The following is a 10,672-nucleotide window of genomic DNA, read 5'->3' as shown; positions in this document are numbered from 1 at the left end:
TCTACTAATGTTATATATGCCATCATGTGCCAGCAATGCCCCTCTGCCATGTATATTGGCCAAACCGGACAGTCCCTATATAAAAGAATAAATGGACACAAATCGGACATCAGGAATGGTAACATACAAAAGCCAGTATGTGAACACTTCAATCTCCCTGGACAGTCTATAACAGATTTAAAAGTAACTATTCTTGAACAAAAAAACTTCAGAAATAGACTTCAAAGAGAAACAGCAGAACTAAAATTCATTTGCAAATTTAACACCATTAATCTGAGCTTGAATAGGGACTGGGAGTGGCTGGCTCATTACAAAAGCAGCTTTGCCTCTCCTGGAATTGACACCTCCTTATCTATTATTGGGAATGGACTACATCCACCCTGATTGAATTGGCCCTGACAACACTGGTTGTCCACTTGTGAGGTAACTCCCTTCTCTTCATGTGTCATTATATAATGCCTGCATCTGTAACTTTCACTCCATGCATCTGAAGAAGTGAGCTTTTTTACTCATGAAAGCTTATGCCCAAATAAATCTGTTAGTCTTTAAGGTGCCACCAGGCTCCTTGTTGTTTTTGTGGATACAGACTAACATGGCTACCCCCGATACTATTCTATACAGTAAATCAAGCATGTCATAAGGCATAGGATTTACCATAACGGATCAGATCACCACTCCCTTAAATCTAGCATCCTGTGTAGGAGAATGATGAATCCCAACACCTCAGTTAGTGCACATTGCCAGTTGTGTAGTTGTGTACCTGGTAGGGGATTTGTTCGTATCTGTTATTCCCTGAAGCATATGAAATATGATCTTAGCATGTATAACTGAACTTAGAATTGTCAAACATTTATTAAATTCCAGGTACAGTATTTAATTCTCTGACTTTCTGTAGCAGTGACCACCACAATCTGATGCAAAGATGTGGGCCTGTGTTGGAATTTGCCTGTCTGGGTTGTAAGAGCACTCTGGAAACTGGGGCTGGAGCCATCTGAGAGAGACTTTAAATCAAAACCCTTTTCCTCTTCTAAGCTCATTGGCAGGATTCAAGGAATCCTGGAAAGAATAAAGAATAAATGTTTGGGAAGTAAAGGTAGTTGAAGCTCCCGGTCACCAGACAACCAGGTTATTTTCTGCATCAGGCAGGAAGCGGAAACTGGAAAACAGAATGAGGACAAGGTGACCCTGATCAAATTATAAGGAGTCTATGCATCAGAAGCTTAAGTGAAAAGGTTGGTTCTTTATTTGTCACTGTGGTGTATGGAAAATGTGTGTTAAAATTACAAGCTATCACTTCTAGTATAATGAGTGTCCTAGTCCTGCTTTCAGGCAAAAGGGCTCTGTAGATGAGCATGAATCTGGGACTTCAGTAGTTAATTTGTGAAGAGCCAGCCTAGAGTCAGGTGGGTTGAATTGTACCTCTCTGCTTTAAGGAGCAACAATCTACTTCAGGAGTCGGCAACCTTTGGCACATGGCTCACCAGGTAAGCACCCTGGTGGACCGGGCCAGTTTGTTTACCTGCTGCATCCGCAGGTTCAGCTGATCACGGCTCCCACTGGCCGCGGTTCGCTGCTCCAGGCTAATGGGGATGGCGGGAAGCCACGGCCAGCACATCCCTCGGCCCACACTGCTTCCCATAGCCCCCCATTGGCCTGGAGCGGCGAACCATGGCCAGTGGGAGCCACAGTCAGCCAAACCTGCAGATGCGGCTGGTAAACAAACTGGCCTGGCCCACCATGGTGCTTACCCTGGCGAGCCGCGTGCCAGAGGTTGCTGACCCCCGGGCCTACTTGGTCTCTCTCTAGTTTTGGTTCCTGTGTGTTAGAGTTGTGGATTTTAAGAAATAAAGTAATGTTTTGTTGAAACCTTCCAGCAGGAGTATTTTATGGTTTTTATCTAACTTCTCTGTTTGTATGCCATAGAACATAAGCTACCTGATAAAGGAAACACTTTCGTTCAGACCAAGTTTGTTCCTGAGAGAAGAATCTGGGAAGCCAGCATGTGGGCCTAGAAAAGTCATCCTGTGATATGTGGTAGTAGACTTGGGATCTAGAATTCCCTCCTTGTAAAGAGGGACCATGGAGGAGGTTCTGCACCTGATGACACAACAGCAAGCTCTTGCTCAGGAGCAACATAAGCAATGGCAGGTCATATTGATCCAGCAACTCATGTAGCAACAGCAACAACATGAGGCCTAAATGGCAGCAAATACATCAGCAGCAGCAGCCACTTCAGGACCCACTGACAGCATGCCCATCTCCACTCAAATGTAGGAGGTGGAGGGTAGTCTAGCATTGAAGTTTACAAGTTGTGTCTTGGCTATGACCTTTAAAGCATATCATTGTTGTTGGGGAATAGCAATGGCAGCTACCTGGAAAAGAATATCCAAAACCATTCACGTAAATCCTTTTCTCATTGAGGAAGGTCAGGGTGCATGTTAGACCCTTGGCAAGAATTAAGAAAGGAACAGAATTTCTGTTAAATACGCCATGTTAGACTGACAGAGGTAACAAAGGAGGCCAGTTTCTCTCTTTGTCCCTCTGCTGTTTCCCAATGTGATCTGTTATATGATCTTGACACTCAAGGCCAGGATGTTGGATGAAACAATGGAGTATGTGATATTTGACCTGTCCTTCATTCTTCCAAGAGAAGAGTGTGAGAATAGGGGGCGGGCACAGAAGAAGACCAATTCTGCTCTCGTTGAAATCTCTGTCAAAACAACCAATTGACTTCTATGAAAGCAGGATGTTGCACAGTGGGTAAGAGTATAGATAGTACCATACTGGAAAATATGCTTTCTGCTATCACAGTATCACTGGTCTTATTGTCCCCCTATCTCCAAGTGCTCCAGCCCCTCCATGTAAGCTATTGGGTAGGGGCAGTATTTGTAGTCAGTACTCAAGACTACACTGCCAGCTGCTCGATCAGGCATGTTGGATGCTGACAAGAATCCCATTGGGGGGGACACAGGAATTGTTGGCTCCATTGGTAATGTCATTTTTATAATTTAGTTTTCTGGTGTGAGAGTAATGTCACCTCCCCTTACGTACCACACAGAATTAGGAGAGGGGGTTTCCCCACCCTACCTAAGCAAAATAGATTTGGGATGTCTTCTCATGATGGGTAAGACAGTTAGTGAGACAGTGGGATGATGCAGATATAAGATGTGGGATGACACTTCCACTTAGCAAGAGAGAATCACTGAGCCTTTGAAGCTGGGGGGTGTTCCAGGATGGATATGATAGTAACAGCAGCACTGCTGCTCTTGGCACAGTGTGTATGCATGTGGTACTGTCGTGGCAGAGCTGAGACGGTGGTGCTGGATGTGGATAGTTTTTACTTTGATTTGTTCTAAAGTATTTACTATTCATTTCAAGAGAAACCCCTTGTTCTCAAATGACAACAGCTTCTTCTTGATTCTGTGAGGGGAGAAGACTGAAGGATTATTGTGAGAATGAAATGTAGTAATGGACTTGCATAAAGAAGCTTGCATTTCCTATCTGACTATATTACATTTTCCTTTAGCATGTGTTAGGAAGCCACACTCTGGCTATGATGAGCCCAGACATATATGAAACTTTACTTTTATTTATGATTAATATTTTAACCAAGCTTCTAGCTGTTATTAATTTGATTACATTTGATTTATTCAATGTCTATAATGGGTTGGAAAGCTGAGAAGTGCTATATTGTAGTCAAACAGTAGTTCGCACTATTGTGGTGTCCTTATTCCCATTAACTTTAACAGAAGTTATGCCTGACTAAGGATGTCAGGAATTGGCCCATTACTATTATGATTTACTAAAAGGAGAAGTGGTATTGTGATGTCTCATTTGATACTATTGCATTGCACTATATGCTTATCAACCACAATGTATAACAAACCATGGTCTGATATAATGATGGAGTAGAACAGTGAGTCAAAGAAATTGGATGTCATTCCTTGCACAGAAATGTAAGGGGCAGTGTAACAGAGTGTATCAACCCCACACTGGCCAACTGTTTTTTGGGCCCAGGAGGCCATGGCCCCTCACCCTTGCTGGGCATGTCCCCAGGGAGGGAGCATATAAAAGGAAGCAGCTCAGCTCAGTCTGGGCTTGCTGAGGAGGAGAGTGAACGTGTGCTATGGTCTCTTAGTGAGAAGCCGATGGGACTCCAGATCACCAAGGCTGAACACGCTGTGCAATGGGATCCCAATCAGCTGCGGTACTGAATGGGACCTTAAGCCACTACCGACAGAGGAAACACCCAAGACAGAACTAAAGGTAGGAAGCAACCCAGGGAATGCTTTCAGGGACACAGAAACCTGAACACTGCAACTGGATAATTGGTTTCAGGGGGCCCTGGGTCAGAACCTGGTGGAATAGGGTGGGCCTGGGTTCCCCTACCCTCCCGGTACGTATCCTTAGGCACTACTGCCACTAGGGAAGATAGCCCCATAAACTCTTGCCATCAGGCAACACTGCTGCCGAGAGACCCCATAGACTCTTGTTATTGGGCACACTGCCACCGGAGAAAGGTCGGCTCCTTTGAACTTGTGTATCTAGGCACTGCTGCCACTGGAGAACAGGCAGCTCCTTAAACTCGTGCCACTAGACACCATGGCCACTGAAGTAAGCAGCTCCTCACTGAACACTTATTACTAGGCATTACCGCTGCCAGCGAGAGAGAGAGAGGGGTGTGTTGGACTCTTACCATTAGGCGCTACTGCCACCAGAGAGGGGGCGGCTCCTCAGACCCCGCTGACCCCCTGACAGAGAGAGAGAAGGATGTGAGAAAGAGGATTCTGCCTGTTCTCATCCTATACTTAGATTGCTCTTTGGGGCAGGGATCATCTTTTTGTTGTGTATATATCATGCTTAGCACAGTGGGGCCCTGGTCCCTGATTCGGACATCTAAGCACTAGAACCATGCAAGTAAACAAACCAATTAATAATAATAAACAGGGCAAATGCAGCAATGAGAATGAAATGTAGCTGACAGCAGGTACATTGTTGGGATATACAGCTTCCTCCTCTTATCCCCTCCTGCTCTCCTTTCCACATACCCCAAAAGAAAAAAATGTCATTGGTACCCAACTACCTGGTCATTTTTTGATCTCCATAAATAACTTGGCTGAATCCACCAAATCTTCTGATGAGAGCAAATGGTTGCCGTAGGCTAATGGAAACTATCAAGAGCACTTAGTGATTTTCTCCCTCCGACCCAGCTGTAATATATACAAACATACTTTTTTTCAATATTGATAATTTTTGGCATTGTTTAGTTTGTCATCAAAGAGACTCTAGTGATGGTTTTTAATTGGGTATTTATGTTTCTGTCACAGATACACCAGCCAGGTCCTCAGCAGGTATAAATCAGCATAGCTCCACTGATTTAATGGGCTGCATCAGTTTACAGAAGCAGAGGATCAGGCCCAATGTACCCAAGTGAGAAACTGGAAGGAGTAAATCACACACCAGGGTATAAAACACCTATTGATGGTCAGAACATCTGTTTATTACATGTGTATCATTAAGGTCTTGATCCAGAGTCTCTGAGCTCCTACAACTCTAATTGACTTCCCTGGGAATTGCAGGTGCAAAACACAGCTCAGGATCTGTCCCTAAGTGCACTGAAATGATAGCAGCATTTTCCTCCTGTCTTATCTTCCCTTTGTGTTAGTAAAATTACCTTTGATTACTGAATGTTTTGTGTCAAATCTAATGCAAGATAAACAATAACAAATGTTTTCAGAAGCCTAAGAAATAATCCTTTAATAATACGTGCATAGATACATTTAGGAAATATTATACTGGAACCCCCAACCCCCCCTTTTTTCATTCTAGTCTGTAAGCTTAACACTGTGGTATTGTTCTTCAGTATTTGGTTTCCAGTCCAAATGAATGGGCCCAATTTACTGTGGACATTTCTATGAAGATAATTGTGTGGCTATCTGTAAACAAAGAAAGAGGCATCAGGAGATATTTCTTGGTTTCACAATGGCTCAAAATGAGTTGCGGTTTTATTATATCTTGCCTGATATTTTTAAAGGTGGAAGGCATTGTAATTCCCTGTCAATGGAGAACAGCCTTTTACTTCTGTAATTAACCATAGCACAGTGGCAGTATTTGACAAAGAGTACTTTGTCCCCCGAAAGCAGCTGCATTAAAATAGTCTCTGAGACCTGAAGGGCCTCGTCCTGCCTCCACTGAAATCAATGGCTAAATTCTTTTTAACTTTAATGGGAGCAGGGTAGGTCTCAATCTGTATAAAATACAATGATATGAATGTAGATGACTGAGGGCTAGATCTTCCCCCAGTCTGAGGCCATTTTGCAGTGCTCTGCCAGCCAAACCTGCCTTAAGCCGGTGTGGAATTCCCACTCCACAAATTAGTAACAGGGCTACAAAAAATGTCCCTTCCCCCAGAATCAGCTACGGGGTGGACAGAGAGAATAAGATGGCCTCTCCACTGCTTCAGAGCCCTGGTTAGCTAGAGAGCTGGCAGGAGATCCCACCCTTACTTCCAGCCACCAGCTCTATGATGGAAGGATGGGGTTGCCATTGGAGGAGAGACTGTGCAGGGCCCTGGAGTGGCCCACATGCTGCTGCTGAGAGTGGGACACAGCAGGTTGAGATTCTGAATTTTGTAGAGGAAAGCCAGTCTGTGTGACCGCTATGCACCTGCACTGCACATGGGAATCTGTGGAACCCCAAAGGGAAACAGGCCCCTGAATGATGACTGAGGGGCCGATGCTGGAGGGGCACTTGGGGCTGTTTGTTTGCTGATAAATATGAATTTCTGCCTCCCCAAAGGCGAAGGGTTCTCCACCTCAAGGCGAGGGGTGGGAATTTGGGCTACCAGACTTGGGCTATGTCTACGGTACACAGCTTTTAGCGACAGGATCGGCTCTAGGCACCAGCAAACCAAGCACATGGTGGGGCGGCACAATTCCAGGGGCGGCTGTGTAGCTGCTGTTTATCGGCTCTCCTGCTGACAAAAAACTTTTACCCCCGATGAGTGGTGTTTGCATTGTCGGCAGGAGAGCGCTGCTGCCGACAATGCGCTGTTCACACTGGCACTTGTCTTGGGGGGGGTGGTGGTATTAACACCTCTGAAAGACAAAAGTTTTGTCATTCAATTTCCAGTGTAGACTTAGCCTTAGGCAAACTTTGTGGAGGGGATTCTTGGCTGTCTTAAAGCTTCTGCAATAGTTCCTACACCACTCCACCTCCCTGTGACTGACACAGAGTATGTGACTGGGCATGGTCAGGATATCCATGCACCCCAGAAATCCCTAGCTCTCTTAATAGCCTCTTAAAGCCATAAAGTGTCTGCATAAATTCTCATCTTTGCCAAGGAATAGACATTCACCTCTCCTGTGCTGTTGGCTAGAGCTCAGGTATGAAGTCTGTGCCTTTAAAGGGAATGGTCTGAACTGTGCATGGAGACATAAAAAGAGATGAGGATAGGCCTTCAGGTGTGCAATGAAATACAGAACTTACAAAAGAAGATTTCTTACAATGTGTATTGCAATAGTGCCTAGAGCCCCCAAATAGATTGAGGCCCCATTGTGCTGTATGCTGAACATACATGTAGTAAGATACAGTTGCTGCCTCAAGGAGCTTAGAATCTAAATAGACAAGACAGACAAAGGACATATTTTTTTTTTTTTTTTTTTTTTTTTTTTTGGCACGGTGTATTTATTATAGAATTATTATGACACCTCTGAGATCCATCTATGGCAAATAAACGTCGCTCTTACGGCATCATCTGCTGGTTACATCTTTTGTCCACTCTGCAGAAGAGTGAAATGTAAATATGAAAACCTCCCTCAGATTCGGGAACAGACTACAACTAGGACTGAGTAAAGAGGAATTTCCTCTCCACTGCCAACTGAGTCATAGAGACTTTGTATTGCACTACCTCTCTTGTTTTCTAGCTCCTGCTATGCTCTGAAAAGCAGCTATTCTAGTTGATTTTTCCATCTTAATATTTTATCCCCATTTTACAGATGAGGATTTGAGGCACAGAGAGATTGTTACTTGACCAAGATCACACAGAAAGTCTTTAGCAGAGATAGGAATTGAACTTAACCTAGTTCTCCTGAGTCCTTCCTAAGCCTTAACCATAAGACGATCCTTCTTTTTCTCTCCCCTCTGAGATTTTATTGATATTGGCTTATTAGAAAAGGAGACATTATTTCAGTTTCATTGGCAGCATTTCCAGAATTACAACCAAGAATGTTTCCTTAATGCAATGTTGTCAACTTTTGCAAATTTACCAGGACTTTGGCCCCTGCCACAGGCAGTTTTGTGATGATGCAGAAATCTACAGCCTTCACGTGATTGTTTTGGAAGAGGGAGAAGGGCCAAAATCATCCTACTCATTATAACTTTGTGAGAGTTGGTAACACTGTAATTGTCACACACACCTTGAAAGAGGGGAGCATTAAAATTAGAAAAGCAACCAGAAAAGACATTTTTTTTTAAAATGTCATAGTTTGAGGGGCCAATTTCATTGTTGGGGATGGGAGGCTGACATAATTTTTGAACATTTGGAGTTGGGACTACTTGAACACACACAAAGATAATTCTTCCCTTCATTCCCATTAACATTTAAATGCAGAATTGGGCAAACTATGTAGAATATGTATTCAATATGGTATTTCAAATTCTCTTTATTACTGAACTCCTTATACTTCAGATCTTATCCGTACAGAACTGAAATATCCATTTTCTTATTTTTAGGTATTCCCAAAATTTTAATGCAGGATTAACTACTAAAGGTCTTTTTTTGCCTTACATTGTAGGGCATGGCCAGCAAGTGGTCTCTGTGAGCTGAACACAATACTTTTTTTTTTTACTCTTTCCACTACCATTTTGCCTTATAGAATTGAATTAATACAATGGCACCACGTTTCAGGAAAGATGTGGACAAATTGGAGAAAGTCTAGAGAAGGACATCAGTAAAGGTCTAGAAAACATGACCTATGAGGGAGTATTGAAAATATTGGGTTTGTTTAGTCTGGAGAAGAGAAGACTGAGAGGGGACATGATAACTGTTTTCAAGTACATAAAATATTGTTACAAGGAGGCGGGAAAACAATTGTTCTTCTTTACCTCTGAGGACAGAACGAGAAGCAACGGTCTTAAATTTCAGCAAGGGACATTTAAGTTGGACATTATGAAAAACTTCATAACTGTCAGGGTGGTTAAGCACTGGAATAAATTGCCTAGGGAGGTTGTGGAGACTTTGTCATTGGAGGTTTTTAAGAGCAGGTCAGACAAACACCTGTCAGGGATGGTCTAGATAATAGTCCTGCCATGAATGCAGGGGGCTGGACTAGATGACCTCTCGAGGTCCCTTCCAGTCCTATGAATCTATGATTTGCTCATTCTATGATTAAATAAGTGTTTGTTGACACACTGTGGAAACTAGTTCAATTCCATGAGAATTGCAGAAAACAAATTTTTCACAGCTTCTGCAAACTTTGTGCATGTCTCCATGCATGAACTGGACATACCATTTTTACTGCAATGGCTCCTACAGCATATTTACTACAACTACACTTATATACACACATACTATAAGTGAGCCCAAAAGGAATGTGTGTGTGTATATATATGTATATTGTGTGTAATCTGATGGAACACCTACTGCATGAAATGTATGTCAAAGGAGTTGCCAAAAAAATCCAGACGATCACTTCTTAAAATATTTTCAACTATATATAGGTCTTTCGGGAACCTATAAAGAACATTTGTGTTTCAGAAAATACACCAGTGTAATCTGAAAAATACAGTAGTGTTTCTGATCACTTATTGCACCAACTAATCAGACAAAATATTTTGCTGTTTCTTGCATCTAGGTAAATCAGACAAAGAAATTTATTTTTTCTCATGTCCCAAACTTGCAATGTTGTAGTCAAACATATCAAAATCAGGATTTTGCATTGGAAGGTGAGCTAACTTCCCAACACACTGGGCACTGATTCAATATAATTACAAACTGTTTTGCAGCCTTCTTTGAAGTTGAAATACAGTGTTGCAGTTTCTAAGCCTCTTGACCCCCCTTAGTCTCATACAGGTGAACAAGTCAAACATCTACATTTCTCTAATGAAAGCAGAACCTATTACGAGTCAATTGTGTTTATTTCAGACAGAACATGTGCACGCCAAAACAGTAAATTACAAGCTGTGTACATTGGTCTCCAATACCTTTGAACTGATTATGAAAATAATTAGGAAGGCCCTTGTGATCCAAAGAGCCCCTCAATACCCACTGACAAAAGACCCAGTTCACTGTAACTCATATCAGGCACTACACACTCACTACCCCCTACACACTGCTGTCATAATATGTGTCCAAAAGGTATCTTATAAATTATCATCTGTAAACTGGTATGGAATGCTGGTCAGGAATATCATTGTGTCATGTATGGATGGATTGTACATAAAGAATTGTGTGTGCTGGAAATATGTTCTTAAAATGTGTTTTGGTGGCAGGGCATAAATCTGCCATAGGCAAAGGAGTATAGATTTACCTGTTTGACCTGCTTGTTTGCAGGCAGAGGACAATGAAAGAATATTTAAATACAAAGCAGTGCTGTTATATTGAATTAAGAGTGAGATTGTGGTTAAACCAACTGACTGTGTACACTGTCTACTTGGAGCCAGCAAACATAAG

The 10,672-nt window shown here is 42.6% G+C and overlaps 2 long non-coding RNA genes across 3 annotated transcripts in view; one reads left to right on the top strand and one right to left on the bottom strand.

The window, feature by feature from the left end:
• The first annotated feature begins 1,098 nt into the window (after positions 1 to 1,098).
• Positions 1,099 to 10,672, top strand: part of LOC120407496 — a 92,967-nt gene continuing 83,393 nt past the window's right edge. The window contains exons 1-3 of one of the 2 annotated variants that reach the window (XR_005600050.1): positions 1,099 to 1,232; positions 4,139 to 4,266; positions 5,328 to 5,487. This is a non-coding gene — a long non-coding RNA (uncharacterized LOC120407496). Of the gene's footprint in view, positions 1,233 to 4,138; positions 4,267 to 5,327; positions 5,488 to 10,672 lie in introns of those variants that run through there. The other variant, XR_005600060.1, reaches the window with a different exon arrangement.
• The window catches only part of LOC120407503, a 105,389-nt gene continuing 100,609 nt past the window's right edge, over positions 5,893 to 10,672 (bottom strand). Inside the window, exon 3 of the long non-coding RNA XR_005600070.1 lies at positions 5,893 to 5,936. This is a non-coding gene — a long non-coding RNA (uncharacterized LOC120407503). The remainder of the gene's footprint in view (positions 5,937 to 10,672) is intronic.

Source organism: Mauremys reevesii, linkage group 1, assembly GCF_016161935.1.
Source record: "Mauremys reevesii isolate NIE-2019 linkage group 1, ASM1616193v1, whole genome shotgun sequence".
In the NCBI taxonomy this organism is placed as follows: domain Eukaryota; kingdom Metazoa; phylum Chordata; order Testudines; family Geoemydidae; genus Mauremys; species Mauremys reevesii.
This window is presented reverse-complemented; position numbering and strand designations above follow the sequence as displayed.